The sequence below is a fragment of the Hippoglossus hippoglossus genome, chromosome 10 (genome assembly GCF_009819705.1).
Source record: "Hippoglossus hippoglossus isolate fHipHip1 chromosome 10, fHipHip1.pri, whole genome shotgun sequence".
Classification (NCBI taxonomy): Eukaryota; Metazoa; Chordata; class Actinopteri; order Pleuronectiformes; family Pleuronectidae; genus Hippoglossus; species Hippoglossus hippoglossus.
In genome coordinates, this window is record NC_047160.1 from 11,954,639 (window position 1) to 11,969,484 (window position 14,846).

The 14,846-nt window shown below is 40.9% G+C and overlaps 1 protein-coding gene across 4 annotated transcripts in view; it reads right to left on the bottom strand.

The window, feature by feature from the left end:
- The window catches only part of frmpd3 (FERM and PDZ domain containing 3), an 80,084-nt gene that overhangs the window by 24,574 nt on the left and 40,664 nt on the right, over nt 1-14,846 (bottom strand). The gene's annotated exons all lie outside the window — the stretch shown is intronic.

Below are 14,846 nucleotides of genomic sequence, written 5' to 3' on the forward strand. Positions count from 1 at the left end.
ACATCATCTGGCTTTACAGTGTATCTTACACAACTGCCACACTGTTGAATGCTGTTGAATTATTTTCTTGCCATTTTATTGCAATCACAGAATGATCATCATGTCATCCTGCCATGGCACAGCCTACTTTTCTCTGTTGTGATCACAGAAAAACTGAAAGGGAATGAGTCTCTAACTACTCTGATAGTTGTTTTAATTGTGAGGAAGAACTAGACTCATCATTTTTGTTTTTGTTTGTTTTAATATCCCAAATAATTGTCTTCATGAGAGAATAATTGGCAGATGAGTTGATTGTGGAAATAATTTTTACTTCCCAGTGATTGTTTGCTGTATTCTGATTCATCTATAATCACCATTTGCATCATGTTTAGTGTCACGCAAATGTCAATATATTATAAATAACAACAATAACAATAAGCTGATTAATTGCTGATCTCAAAATCAGCTGCCAGCTAATTTTCCTACACTTGAAAACTAATTGATTAAGTAATTATATCAATGTTTTGAGCTTCTCACAAATGTATTGGTTTTCTCTGTTTTAAATAATTGTAAAATAAACTGATGGACAAAAGACAGAATTTTAATTAAACAGGTTACTTTGGAGTCTGAAAACTTCAATAGGTAATTAGAAAAATTGATTGATCAAAATAAGAATTAAACGGTTACCAGTTTCCCATAGTACATAGTACATAGTACATAGTACATAGTACAATTCCTGATGATTGGTAATATTTTATTACCTTATTTTTATCATATACTGTGGTGATTTGGGTTTGGAGTCAAACACAGATTTTTTTGCTGACTCTCAAACACTTTGGGATAACGCTTGCACTTAATGTAACAAGTTGTCAATCTTGTCTTCTCCGCTCCGGCCCCGCTCCGGCCCCGCTCCAGGCACCGCTCCGGCACCGCTCCGGCACTGCTCCGGCCCCACCCCGGCCCCGCTCCGGCCCCTCTCCGGCCCCGCTACGGCTCCGCTACGGCCCCGCTCCGGCCCCTCTCCGGCCCCGCTCTGGTTCCTCTTGTTTTGTGTTATTAATGTCATCAACATCAGATATCAAATTTGTCACATATGGTTGTATTGTTCTTATGTGCTCATTTGATTGACTTATTTAAGGTTTCATTTAAACCTGCATCACGGGAAAGTTTCATGGTAGAACAAAAAGCTTCTTTATCAAGCTAAAGCTTTCCTTCTTCAACATGAATGTGTTTTTTAGTGCTATATTATTTTATATTCTATTATTTTATTGATAACAAATATATTATTTAAATGTAAAATATGGTCAATTACATCAGTTAGTGTATCAATACTTTTTGAAGATATTCAGCATATCTAACAGTACCACAATAATACTGATAATCATGATAATTTTGGTCGCTATAATCATGTTTCATCTTCAGAACGAAAGAAAAATAAATAATGAAAATGCTTAGAACTTCTACTAGAAGTTATCTCTGCACACAGAGACACTGTCACTTGGTATAGTAATACAATGCCTAACGTTTTCACTATAGTTTTTTTAAATCTGCGTTTCCACACAAAATAAATTAACAGCCGGCACCATCAAGTCCAGTGACTTGCATCTTACTGGTGCCTTGGGTTTACATTCAGAACATAATTCAGTACAGCTGCACCATTAACACTGACACCTCGGCACAGACCTTGTCTCACTGTGACAAAGCTGTGTCGAGCAGTGGCTTTCTCCTTCAGCCATAGTCGGTTAGATCATAGCTTTGCTGTAAAGACCTTGAGCCTGCTTCATTTAGCTGCGATCAATAACCCGGCCTCCTCTCTGGCTCACGGACAGACAGACAGACCGAGAGATGGACGGAAGGACAGATGTGATAAGGAGGCACAGCGAGCGGCGATGGATGGGTGCTGTGATTATACGAGCCGCTCTGTCAGGGAGGAGAGATGGGTGGAGGAGGTTAGCCAAACAGATGTTCAGCTCTGACGGTCTCTGCTGGTCACTGAGCAGGATCTTGTTTGATAAAAGGCGGATGAGGTTAAGAAATGCATCTCATCCATGTAAAAGCTTGTTACGACTTTCTCTCACTAGACTCCAGCCATAAAGAAAATATTTATAGAGGGTAGGGGGCAGACTTTAATGCTATCCAGAGACAGCAGTACCCCTGTGGAGGTCATAAATATTAAGGCAAACATGACGGTGTTGTAGGATGAAAGCCAAAATGGTCCAGGCATTGTTCTTATTTTTATTCCTCTGCACTACACTGATGAATATACAAAACTCAGAGTCACCTTGCAGCTCCTGAATGAAGCATTTAAACCTGACCCGTGATAAAACTATATTAAACTGTGAGATAGAAACTCCGAGGTCATTCGTTTTACCAATTTGACATAAACTCAAGAATGTTTTCCGTACCACTGATACCTTTCTGCTATGAGCTCCAGCAAAATTCCAGCAGATAGGATATAGGCTTGTAAACTGAGGGAGGTGAAATCAGCCATGTGTGATACAGCATCTCCATAGCATTGGGGTTTGGCGAATACCAGCCTTCCTAACCTTCCATTCAGGACCAGTTCACCGATCCATGAAACGGCACACTCATCGGTTTGTTGAAGGTAAATTACATACAGCAAACTGCAGCCACAAAGAGCCATTACCCAAGTCTGAGTCAAGCTGAGTCAAGTGTTCACTTGTTAGAAAAAAAAAAATCTAAGTTATTGACAATACCTAATTAAGTAATGTGTGTATGTATATCAAACCCCATTGAGCCAATATATCCTCTCTGTAACAGTTATGTGTATATATACATGTATGTATGTGTGTGTATGATTGAGTGTTTCTCTATTTTAAATTCATAGCACACCATAGGTGAAAAGGAAAAACTGAGGAGTAGCAGAGAATTAGTTCGCAAACAAAATGAAGCTCAGGGCAGCAAAACTGAAAGGTGTAAAAATTAAACATGTAGCAGAGAAGTAACCAATGAAGAATGTTTGCAAAGTGAAATAGCAGAGCAGGAAAAAACTGAATCCGCTGTCCTAGTCCAATAAGCTTCCTCGGCTATAGCGAGGGGATGCAGTTCCTTTGGTTATCTTGAATCCCTGCTCTCAGATTGGGGAGGTTCCACTTGACTGCGTTTGATTCATCAGTCAGGAGCTGTGAGGAGAAAAGTCAGGCCTGCATAGCCTTCCTCTCTCCCTAACGTCTGCGCTGTACAGGCTGCTTCAATTTTCACTCCGGATCTATTTCCTGCTATTCACCCGACGTACCCTTCAAGGCTTATAAATACTGTACATCAGACAGAAGTGATGGTAGTGTGGCCAAGCTACCACCAAAGGTTAATGCACACGATCTTTACAAAATCAATACGAGTCCTCCATGTTTTCCCTGCAAAAGGGCTGTACACGAGACCATCAAATAACCGTTGGCTCTGACTGTAGCTTTCACATACATAGTGAAAATGGCTTAATTGGCCTCTGAGGTCCAGCAGCCTGCAACCAGTTACACCAGCCAGTTGCCCGCAGCTCAACTCTGAGAGGCAGAGTGGCCATGACAGCCGCCGAGTGTCTCCCTCTCTCTCTTTGCTGTCATCCTTCAGTGGAGCGATCGGCTCTCAGCAGCTCGCCTGACAGCGGAACGACGCAGAGTGACACTCATTCTCTGCGATATACAGCGTGGCCGCCTCCCCCCTCCTTTTTCCTATCTCTGCCACCCACGAGAGATCACCCACTCGCCACCTCCCGACTCCTCCCCTTTGTGACTACCAATAAAGTGGACGTGTCCCCGCAGTCTGCAGCATTCAGCTCAATTCCCACACCCTCCCCACTTTCTATATTTGTGCTTCCGACTAATATGCAGATGTGCATTTCACAGAGTAAACACATTTTCTGTCTCGCATACATTTGCACAAACTGTCTTTCAGTTATATTAATTCATGCATTGTGCTTAACTGCAGTTCTATTTTCCCCGCCTGTACATTTCCATACGGCAGAATATTAATGAGCTTTTCTGTAACAACAGTTGGTACAACAGTTCTGCCCATATCTTTCATTTACATGTCATGATGACAGGGTGTAGACACAACACTGCAACACCTCATTAACCACAAAACCCTGTGTGACCTCTGTGCTCTGTCCCGCCACCACATCCCTCACTCACGTGTTCCTTCTCATTTTGTCATTGTTGCTTTTCCCAGCAGTTTTCTGGCCAGTAGAGCTGCTGGTCATCATTGACAACATGTGAGGTGAATCCACCCGATCTGTAGAATGTACATCACTGATTTAAATGTGAACTTTGATCCTCTTGCATAGCGTGTTGGTTTTGACTGTCAGAAGGCTCCACACCTTAGGTTTCATACCACGGCGCAAAGCTGATGATTAACACAGCCTCCCTGCTGGCTCTGGCTGGTCTGAGAGCGTCTGTCGCACCTCTCCCTCCCTTTCTTTCTCTCTGTCTCCCTCTCTGTCCACCGACTTACTGTATGTAGTGTTGCTATGTTTTAGTGGCTGTGCTGAGAATACCAATCGGCTGCTCCACCAGGGTAAGTAATCATCTGGCCTGCTGATACCACTGCTGCCTGCCCACTTGGGTCAAGCCAGGCCCTACTTTTTCTCAATTTTTGATTGATTGCTTTTAACTGTGTTGCCACAGTCATGGTCAATTCTTCTTTCTGATGTTATCCTTGTTTCTATCCAATTAAATCTACTGATTCAAATGCTATTTGGATTAATTATGTTACCTTAAATCATATTCTGTGTATAAATATGGACAATGCATCATCTTTGGGCAAGATAGGGAGCCCCAAAATTGCCTTTTCTCTCAGGGAAAGTGCACTCACTGTATGGAAGTGTGTGTGAATGGGAGAATGACATAAACTGTGCTGTAAAGCACTTTGAGTGGTCATCAAGACTAGAAAAGCGTTATATAAATACAGACCGTGTACCAGACCGTTTATCTCCACTGCACACCACTATCCAGGAATGAAGCCGAAATATCCCGGTTACGAGAGTCTGTGCATTAGGGATGGGGGGGGGGGTGGAGCTGCGGTATTGATACTTGCATTCAACCAACTTCTAAGTCTCAGTTGTCAATCAAGATGTCAAACATCAAACAAGTAATGAAAACCAATCATGAACACTTGAACATAGATTATGAAGTGTGACAAGGAACCTAAAATGATAAAAAACATCTTTGAAAAAAAAAATTGTTTTAAGTGCACATTTGGTCCATTTCCCATCCACTAATATGGAAGTGGCAGGGTTTAAGATCAAGGAAATTAGGCTTCACATTCATGTTGTCCATCTTCATTTTCTGTCTATGGTTTTTAAATACTTTTCTATCCAGACACTATTTCTAAAACTGTCTACAACAACTAAAGAGTAATTTGAGTAATAGGCATCCCGATCGATACTGTGCAGACTCTGGCTCCAAATGCAAAAGATGGTGGCATTTGTATCCGGGGTATTTTTTCATAATTTCTGGAGAGTGGGAGGAAGTGGAGACGTGCCATTCATCTTTATACACAGTTTATGTTAAAAGCCTGCACTATGTTGTATCCTTTAAACACAACACAAAATAAGAAACAATCACTTAAAGCGGCTTCCTAATACTGCTGACATGGAGCCAATAGCTCTTTAGTAATAGCTTTGTTTGGACATACAAAGAGAAGTACATTTATCATACTGTATGTCTGAAAGTAGCAAAGTAGTATATGTCTGTGGTTATGAAATTGTACTGAATATCAAACTAGGACACCCTCAGTCTTGTGTATTTAAGGTGAACAGAAGTGCAGGAAAAAATATTAAAATATATATAATGTGTAAATATATATATATATATACATAGACCTACTCTTTATTTGAACGAGAATTCATGGAACCAATTTTGATTCATTTATACTCATATTTCTTCTCCCATTCCAGAGTCCGCGGTAACACCTACTTAAGCGTCGTAACACTGTGGCACCAAAGCTGCTCAATGAGGACGATTGTATCAACTCTAAAAGATTTGAATCGTATGTCTTTGATTTGGGAAGATGGTCCAGGGACTTTGTGACACTCCATAATATGCTGTCTGCCGTCTGCTGCTCTCAACCTCAGTGTGGAGGAAATGAATATGTGCTTGGCTGCTCTTGGTGCTTTAATCCATTTAATGCTCCCTGGGCAGAGGAGAGGAGGGAGGGATGTGCAGCCTGCTGGTGCACGGATCGAAGAGACTGTTGCGTTGAAGCAGAACCCCTGAGTTCGTGCAATTGTTGTGTTGCTCATTGTCATGTGTCATTTCCTTGCTAGCACAAGTTCAATACTTGAAATAACAGTTCCTTTATATCTTACAAAGAGTGAATACAAATGCACAATGAATTTCTCTCTCAGAGCTAAGCCACTGCTTTCAGACAACATGACACTGTTCCTCTGCAGACATGATGCATTAATCATTTCACCAACAAATGTTTGCCTGTTGCTCCAGCTGGCAACACAAAATGGCACTAAACCAAACTCTGTATGCTTTTAATTTTTATCCGAGAGCCGTTCAATCAGCACAATTAATGGAGAGCACAGGATGGCATCTCCTCACAATTCTGTTTTTTTACTTCTTTTCTTTTGTTTGTCACCAGTACTGTGCCACTTCTGCTTTGTTTGGAGACTGATTTCTAAATCTTACTTCTGCTAATAAACTCCCAGAAATGATTTAATAGAAGCTGCCCAGTGTGAATTGCACCTGTGGAAGGACGCTTAATCCAGATGCAAGTGTGGGTGGCCCACTGAGTGTGGGAGTCAGGCCGCAACCATGCACTTTTGTCCCTGTTAATGGGCTGCAATCAATAATACAGCTTCATATCAGCAGCCAGTGTTAACTGAGCATGAGAGGGGGGGGAGCCACGTGATAATCGATGTGAATGTGGAGATAATCAACAAGATTGCAGGAATTGCCCTGGGTGGTCTGTCATATCGAACCTTCTGCAGGAGCTCTATTGCGCACAGACCACAGAGCACCGCAGGGAACACTTGTGTCACGATACCGAAGCAGGAGAAATATGAGAAATATGGGCGCGCTGGAGTCACAGACAAGGAGGATAGGTCTCTTTTGTGTAGGCTTGTCATTTAGTAGTAATTTTAGATTTTCTTCGATCCAGGAATATTATTTTGCCCTTTGTACTGAGGCCAGAAACTAAAATGTAACTACCTTTTCTTATAATAAGATGCAAAAGAGGTAGAAGGTGCTGCTAATGTCTCACCTATGTTAAGATATAATCTTCTTCATTAAAATATCTGAAAACAACTAGTTATATGTTTCGTTGCCTTCTGTACTTACATTGTCCAAGATATTTACAACAAGGTTTAAACCCAGAGGAAGAAATTTGTCTTAGTTTGATTTAAATCACACTTTTGGCCGTGGTTTAATTATATCCGCTTTACTCGAGGCTGTAGGTGCATTCAACTTTATGTGGCTCTATGTGCAGTGCTGACTTGACCTTAACCTGAAATCCAGTGCTGCAGATCATCGCCATGCATGTCACGTAACCTTAAACAACGCTGGAGCCAGACGGCTGCAGTCAGACAGCTCAGTTGTTCTCCTTCAGCTGCAGCAACTGAAAACCTCCTCTCGCACGACTCAACTTTGCCCTTATTTTGCTTGTGTCTTACATTTTTAATCCAAAGCCCCTTTTGCTCTGGTCAAAAGACCCACTAACATATGGCTTTTGTCTGCAATTGAGATTAATAAAATCAGCATTCACTTACGGGTCAAACTGTGCAGTAGACGTAGGGACAGAACTCCCAGGTGAATGCACTTCTTTTCCTTTATTTTGGCAGTCTAGATGCTGACGCTGCACTTTGTTCTGTGCAGCATTACAAAAAGGAATTGAAGGCACGGCCAACGTGCAACAGGGTTTCTTTTCTACAGTTTGGGGCAAAATGCAACACTGGCAAGCAGCCCAAGGTGAGAGAGCTTCTCAGTTTCCAACACATTTGTGAAGTTGAACATGAGTCACTTGCCTTTTTTGGTGGGTTTACTCACATTTGAAGAAAGTGCGTATACATATGTGGTGTAAAAGAGGTTCAAGAAGTTCAGATCCGTCATTTTCTTTTTATTTCTCTGCGAGGAGAATGTGATGTATTTGATCTCCTACTGCCAGTCATTCATTCCATTTCCACAATCTACTTTATAGTAAAAATCTCCTCTCCTCTCCAGTGTGATAGCTGGTGCTCAGCCAATGCCTGTGAAGTTTCAGAAGGCAGAGTTGATTGCGGAGTGGTGGTGTTGTGACATGAGCACTGAGACGTTGTATTGACATTGCAATGATTGTTTACATGGTTTGGATGTGGGGAGGAGGGAGGAAGGAGCTGCAGGAGAGTTATAAAAGATGGGTCGAGCATGAAACCCAATAAAAAGTTGAAAAAAACATGTTGTCAGTGTTTGTCGTAATGTTGGAGCCAGACATTTTTTCAAGCAGCTTGAGCCTCTGAGACAAACAAATGTCTGATTGCATTATGGAAATTAGCAGCTCTGCTTTGTGGCACGGTAATAAGGTCGGGGTGCTGCAGAAAAGACCGAATGTATTTACTGTGTCTACGTAAAAGGAGCTGGATGCATTGGGAAGACATGATTGGAGTTGGCAGGGCTATTATAAAACAGGCGTATAACTGTACTGACAGGAGCTAAATTGTCAGCAAAATTACTGCAGCTTCTTTTTTTCTCACACCAACGAACAAACTGAGGCCTGTGGGGTTCAGATACAATAGTTTCTTTTTTGGACCACTTCTTCTTCAGAGCTTTAACTTCTCATCTTTCCTGAGGAAATCCATCACACGTTTAAGGTAAATCAAATTCTGCTTCAACCTCAATCTTTGATTTGGTCCTTTTCTTGCAGCCAACATGTGCAGAGAAAATGCGTTTTTTGGCAGAGCCGAGCCGTAACGTCTGCACACCGTACTTTATTTCTTCATTATAGTTTCGGGATTTTTTGCTCTGACAAAGAGGGACTCATGCAATTGGCTTGCGTAGTCAGTCAGTCAGGAGGCAGGCAGGCAGGTGCTGAGCACCGATATGTTTCTTATCGTGGAGCTGCCTCCTCACAGCTCATCACAGTCCACAGCGCATCAAGGACATGAGCAAGCACACAAATACACACATCACACACCCTTGGGCGTGATAGAGAGGCAGACAACGTAGAGGTAGAAGAGGAGGAGGAGGATTGAGAATCTTTTTTACTTGTTCTGGAAAAGAAACTCTTGGAAAAATGTTCTGTGTTTTGACGGTTAATCATTCCTTTTCCTACTTAGTCTCTGTCCTCCCCTCAGTCCTTAAAGCTTCCGTCAAACATCCTTCCCACCACATCCACTCCTTTAAATCTAGGTGTTACAGACTGAATTTACATCATGAATGAATAAATATGGTATAATGCACAAATAAATGCAAAATGTGAACCATTGTATTGTGTATATATAAGTGTCTAAACCAACTGGTATCATAACCATTCATGTTAATACTCACTCTGACATTAAGAAGAAGATTTCACTCTCATCTTTGAGATTACAACTGTGGCTACAGAGCACCCCCCCCCCCCCCCCCCCCCCCCCAACTGCGCGTTGACATTTTGCAGTTTGGAGCCATAACCAATCAGAAGGACTGGAACGGCAACTAGAAGCTCTGATGTGACGTTTACGATTTAAAGATGAGAGCCACGTGTACTTAATTAAGAAAAACAGGGGACACACGTAGCCACTCTCTTCTTCACTGTTCCTATGAAAGCTTATTTCATGCTCCAGAAAGTCTTCACATCTCACACATGCACAAACATGCCGTGTGTGTGTGTGTGTGTGTGTGTGTGTGTGTGTGTGTGTGTGTGTGTGTGTGTGTGTGTGTGTGTGTGTGTGTGTGTGTGTGTGTGTGTGTGTGTGTGTGTGTGTGTGTGTGTGTGTGTGTCTGTGTCTGTCTTTGTGTCTGTGTGTGTCTTTGTGTCTGGGAGTGACTAGTGCACAGACAAACAGAGTGATGTGTTTCATTACATAATGTGTGATGATGCTTTAAGCCCGGTTATGTGACTGGGGTTTCTCAGGATATTGCAACAAAGTCATATATATCGACTCATCATCCAATCACTTTTATTGATTATAATTCCTTACTATTATTACTATTCCAATGTTTTTGTTCGCCCAGTGTGGGGTTTCTCTGGGTACTCCCACTTTCTCCCACGGTCCAAACACATGCAGATTGGGGGAGGTTGATTGGAGAATCTATATTGTCTGTAGGTGTGAATATGAGAGTGAATGGTTGTTTGCCTTTATCAGTCCTGAGATACGCTGTCCAGGGTGAACCCTATACTCTCGCCTGATGTCAGGTGGGATTGGCTCCCATGGCTCCCATGCAGGTAACACACATTTGCTATATGACTATCAATGGGACTAATATTTGATCCACTTTGTCATTATATTTCTATACAATAATTGCTTCTCACATTTTCTCGAAAATACCAGTGGGCTTTGATTTACATAGTTGTCAGGTCAGTGATCACCATAGCAACCTGTGGAGCAAGAAGCAAGGTATCGTCGGTCCACGGTGCAGCAGCTGTAAGCCTGAGGGCTGAGCAACGAAGAGAAGTTATGAGTAATCTACATTATCCTCGTATGTATTCAAATAATGCTCTGTCTCTCATTCTCTCATTCTCTCTCTCTCTCTCTCTCTCTCTCTCTCTCTCTCTCTCTCTCTCTCTCTCTCTCTCTCTCTCTCGCTCTCTCTCTCCTTCTTTCATACCCGGAAGACATCTGTTCCATGTTTGGCTTAAATGCCAACATCATTCATTGTTTGGTTATAGAATTTGTACAAATCTTGAACAAATCTGATTTTATTCAGCTTGTTCTCTCGGCACATGCCGATATTCACTCACACTGATGTGCACAGGTATACGGTAGATAGTGATGAGTGGAAGGCTTTTATATTTCTGAGCATTTTATCATCATATATTGTCAAGAAATAATAGCATGATTGATTTGGGGGGGGGTGGGGAATATTTTTCCTATAATGGTGCAGCTGCTTTTAGCCAGAACGACTTGCACAAGCAAACACCACCTCAGTGTCATGCATGGCTTGCAAAGACAGTAATTCCTCTCTTTTATCAGCAGATCCCACAGACACAAAATGGCTAGCTGGGTGGTATTTCTATGTTTCAGTATCTTGTGTTGTATCAGAAATCGGCTCTGCCACAGTTCTTTTGCTGTCCAGTTCTAGCAGCTCCACAGCGGCAACAAGGCTCCTTCACAAGTTCTCTGAATGTCTGACGCTTCAGCTTCTTTTTGTCAGAGTAGATCTCTAGTCTGTTTTACACTGTCACAAGGAAGCTGCTTGTTTTAGCACCAACTCCACTGAGGGGTGGTAACTTTCTCCAAAAGCATTTGTCTTTACAACATGTTACCGGCTGCAGTGACATTCGATATTAGCCTCTTTTTTTTTTATCACTGTGACAGTTTCCCTGCAAACTAGTCACACTGACTTCTCTTGTACTTCAGCAAAAAATAACAGTTTGTCCCTTTCTCTTGGAAAGTGCTTCATTCCACATGTTCTGCTCTTTTCTTAACATTCACCATGATGCTTGTGTGTTTCCTTCTCCCTGACTGTGACCTGACAGGCAAGTAGCTGGGAGCAATCATCCTGAAGGACACGTTAGACTGTTACCACCTCACTATACATGTCGCTCTATCCCTAACCTTTAGCCTCTTTGCATTCTGCTACAAACGTCTTGTCCTCGATTCACATTTTGTTCATCTTCATTCTTCTCTGTTCATGCTCCTCTCTCTCTGGCTGTATATGTATGTGTGTGTACATGCATATGAATGTGTTTATTTTTGTGTAAGTGGGTCTGCCTTCTTGCTGTTAAGCATATTTCAGAGGAGTTAAATCATATGTAGCCTGGATCATATTTGGAAGATCAGAGCATATATCGTTTTAATGGTTGATGCATGTTGATTCACCATATTGATATTAGAAAACAACATTTACTTTACTGGCATTTACATAGTTTTCTTTTAAATGGCATGCTCTATATGATAGCAATAACAATACAAATCTTTAATAAACTTTAGTCCCCAGCATCCAAAGATGCTGCATAACAAATAAATAAAATATACGATCAAACTTTGACTTTGTTTTTTCACCCTGTTCTCTGAAAGTTTTTGAAAACAAGATCCAGTTGGACAAACTCAAGCAGTGCCTGCAAAATGTTTTTCTTCATCTCATGAATTACAGTCTAATAAACAGACAGCTTCCTACTGTACCAGTGAGATCATTTAGAGACTAAATATAATAGCATTTTAATTACTGCTCTTCAGTTGGGAATACTGCTTATTACTCCTGGTTGTTAGACAGAAATATTTAACAAGTTGTATCTTAAACCAGATTTCTAGATTTGTAAACCCCTGAGAAATATGATGACAGATTTGATGTATACACATACTCCAGAACATGTTTTAATTTAATTGTCAACGTTAACTATGTTTACACTGTCTTATAATGCCAACATGAAATGTAATGCCTGCTTTTAGGATCAGTAAAGATCAGTCCAGTCCAATCTCTAAATAAATCAGTGATTAATATTAGCTGTGATAATGTATTATAATAAATCATGTCAATCACCTTCCTTCAAAGTATGAAAACATCAGATATGAATAGTTTATGCCTCATCAGTTATCATAATAAATTACATCTGAAAGCTTCTTTGGAAGGTATTGTGTCACCGCTTTTTTTTGGTAGTATTTCCTCTTTTTTGTCATTTTTGCCATATTGGACAGAGATAGTGAGGGATTGACAGGAAACGAGTAGGAGTACGTGTTTTTTAAACACTTTTCTTTCAAGTTTTTGTTGATTTCTCAGAGAATAATTTATGGATCTTGATCATCCATGAAATCAGACATGTTTGCTGATATTTATGAGATCTAGTGAATTTAAATGTGGTTTCATAAGGGGACTGTTTGGCCTTGGTGTAGATAGGTGCTCTACTGAGTGCCCTTCCAGTTTCGTCCTACAGTCTGGTATTGTTTATGAGGGTGCACATGTACTCCTTCATAAAAGTCTAAAATCAGTACCTGCCACACGGAGCAGCCTGCATACTTTGATGCGGACACCCTGTCTTACTGAATACTCTCTGGATACAGACACTGACTCTATGTGTTAGATGCTCCAGCACTTTGTTTTTGGACCCAATAAAACAAAAGGAAATTTAAAAAATCAGAAGCAAAATGAGAGAAATTATATAAACACTTGAAGAGATGGACTAATACCTTTCACTGACCTCCCCCAGTTGAGAGATATATTTCACTTGTTAAACTCCATCCCTTGGCAATCCATCACCACTGTTCCTTCAAGCCTTTTACGCGTATTTCTGTATCAATCTTTGTTTGAGTGGGAAACTTGGATGTCTAGATGAAACTCTCAGAATACATAATGGCTTCATTAGTGTTCCTTCGCTGTGATTAATTAGAGTGCTGTGTCACCCAGTGTGACAGAGCCACTCATTGCCAGACAGTGTTGTGACAGCAGACGAGTGCCGTGTTGATGAGACTGGGAATGATCACACACACTGATGTACACTGGTAAGACACACGAAAGCAGTGACTTCACACACATGCTGTCTTATCTAACCCTCGCTCTGAGATGAAAAAATAATTCCAGAACCTGCAAGTGACTGATTACAATTTCATAGTTTTGCCTGCGGTGATTTACAACAGAAATCTCTGCATCAGTATTTGCTACAGCTACGTATTTGTATCAACATGCTGACACAGGCTTAGCTGAGTTAGTGGCCTGTAGAAGCTGGCATCTGCAGACGAACAGGAGGAGAAAGACATCCAGAGCAGTGCCTCAGAGCAGTGTTGATTTTGTTAATGAAAACAGACGGAAAATATTTGCACTTTAAACAAGACTAAAATTAAAAGTCAACTTGGAAAACAATTGAATACAACATTTTAGTGAAAAGTATGACATACTTTTGATCCATTAACAAAAGCCTAACATTCATATGAAAGACCAAGAAAACAATCTTCATGCATTTACAGGATCAGACACTATCTCTCCTGATCAGTGAAATCAGGCCCCAAATAGAAGAAGATTCAGCTACTTGACTTATTGCACTGCCAGTAATAAAAAACACCTTGTAAAGTTGTGTGTCAGTGAGTAATTATATCTGACGTTAACTGTTCTTGGAAGAAACTGATTTATGGACTAGATTTATCCACTGAAAAACACACAAGAGGCGGGCAACAAAACTATGAAAACATGCAGGCAGCATGGGGACAATTATAGGAATTAAAGCTAATGTAAATATGCTAATGTGGCCACTGTAATCCTGAGGGTTGTATTAGCATCACTGTCAGTTTGATGTCTTTAATGTGTCTATCAGTGGGTGTGTGTAAGTTCCAGGAGTCGATTTTATTTGTCCACTAAACAAACACAGTATTGATGTTGTCCAATGAAAGTGTCTCCTCTCACACTAAACCCAGACAATGAACACTTCAACACTTTTCAGTGAACAAGTGAGTGAATGCAGCTTCTGAATGGGTCACTACTCTGCAGTGAACAGCACAGGTAGCTGCAGTGACACCAGGTCAGCGGGAACAACTGCACTAGATGTTATTAGATACAGTGGTCCTGTTGGGAAATGCTGAGTGGGTTTTACATGAGGTGAGTCAGTCTGTACGACGATGGTGACACGTGTAACCTCAAAATCAAAACATAAACAATTGAACAAATTTGACCAAAATGACCCTGCTGATGAAACTGATTACACCTACACTAAAATGTTTTTCAATTTTTGCTGACTAAAAACCTAATACCTAAAATTGCATATTTTTTGCCAAAAATGTGAGACTGAAACTAAATCAAAACCAGCAC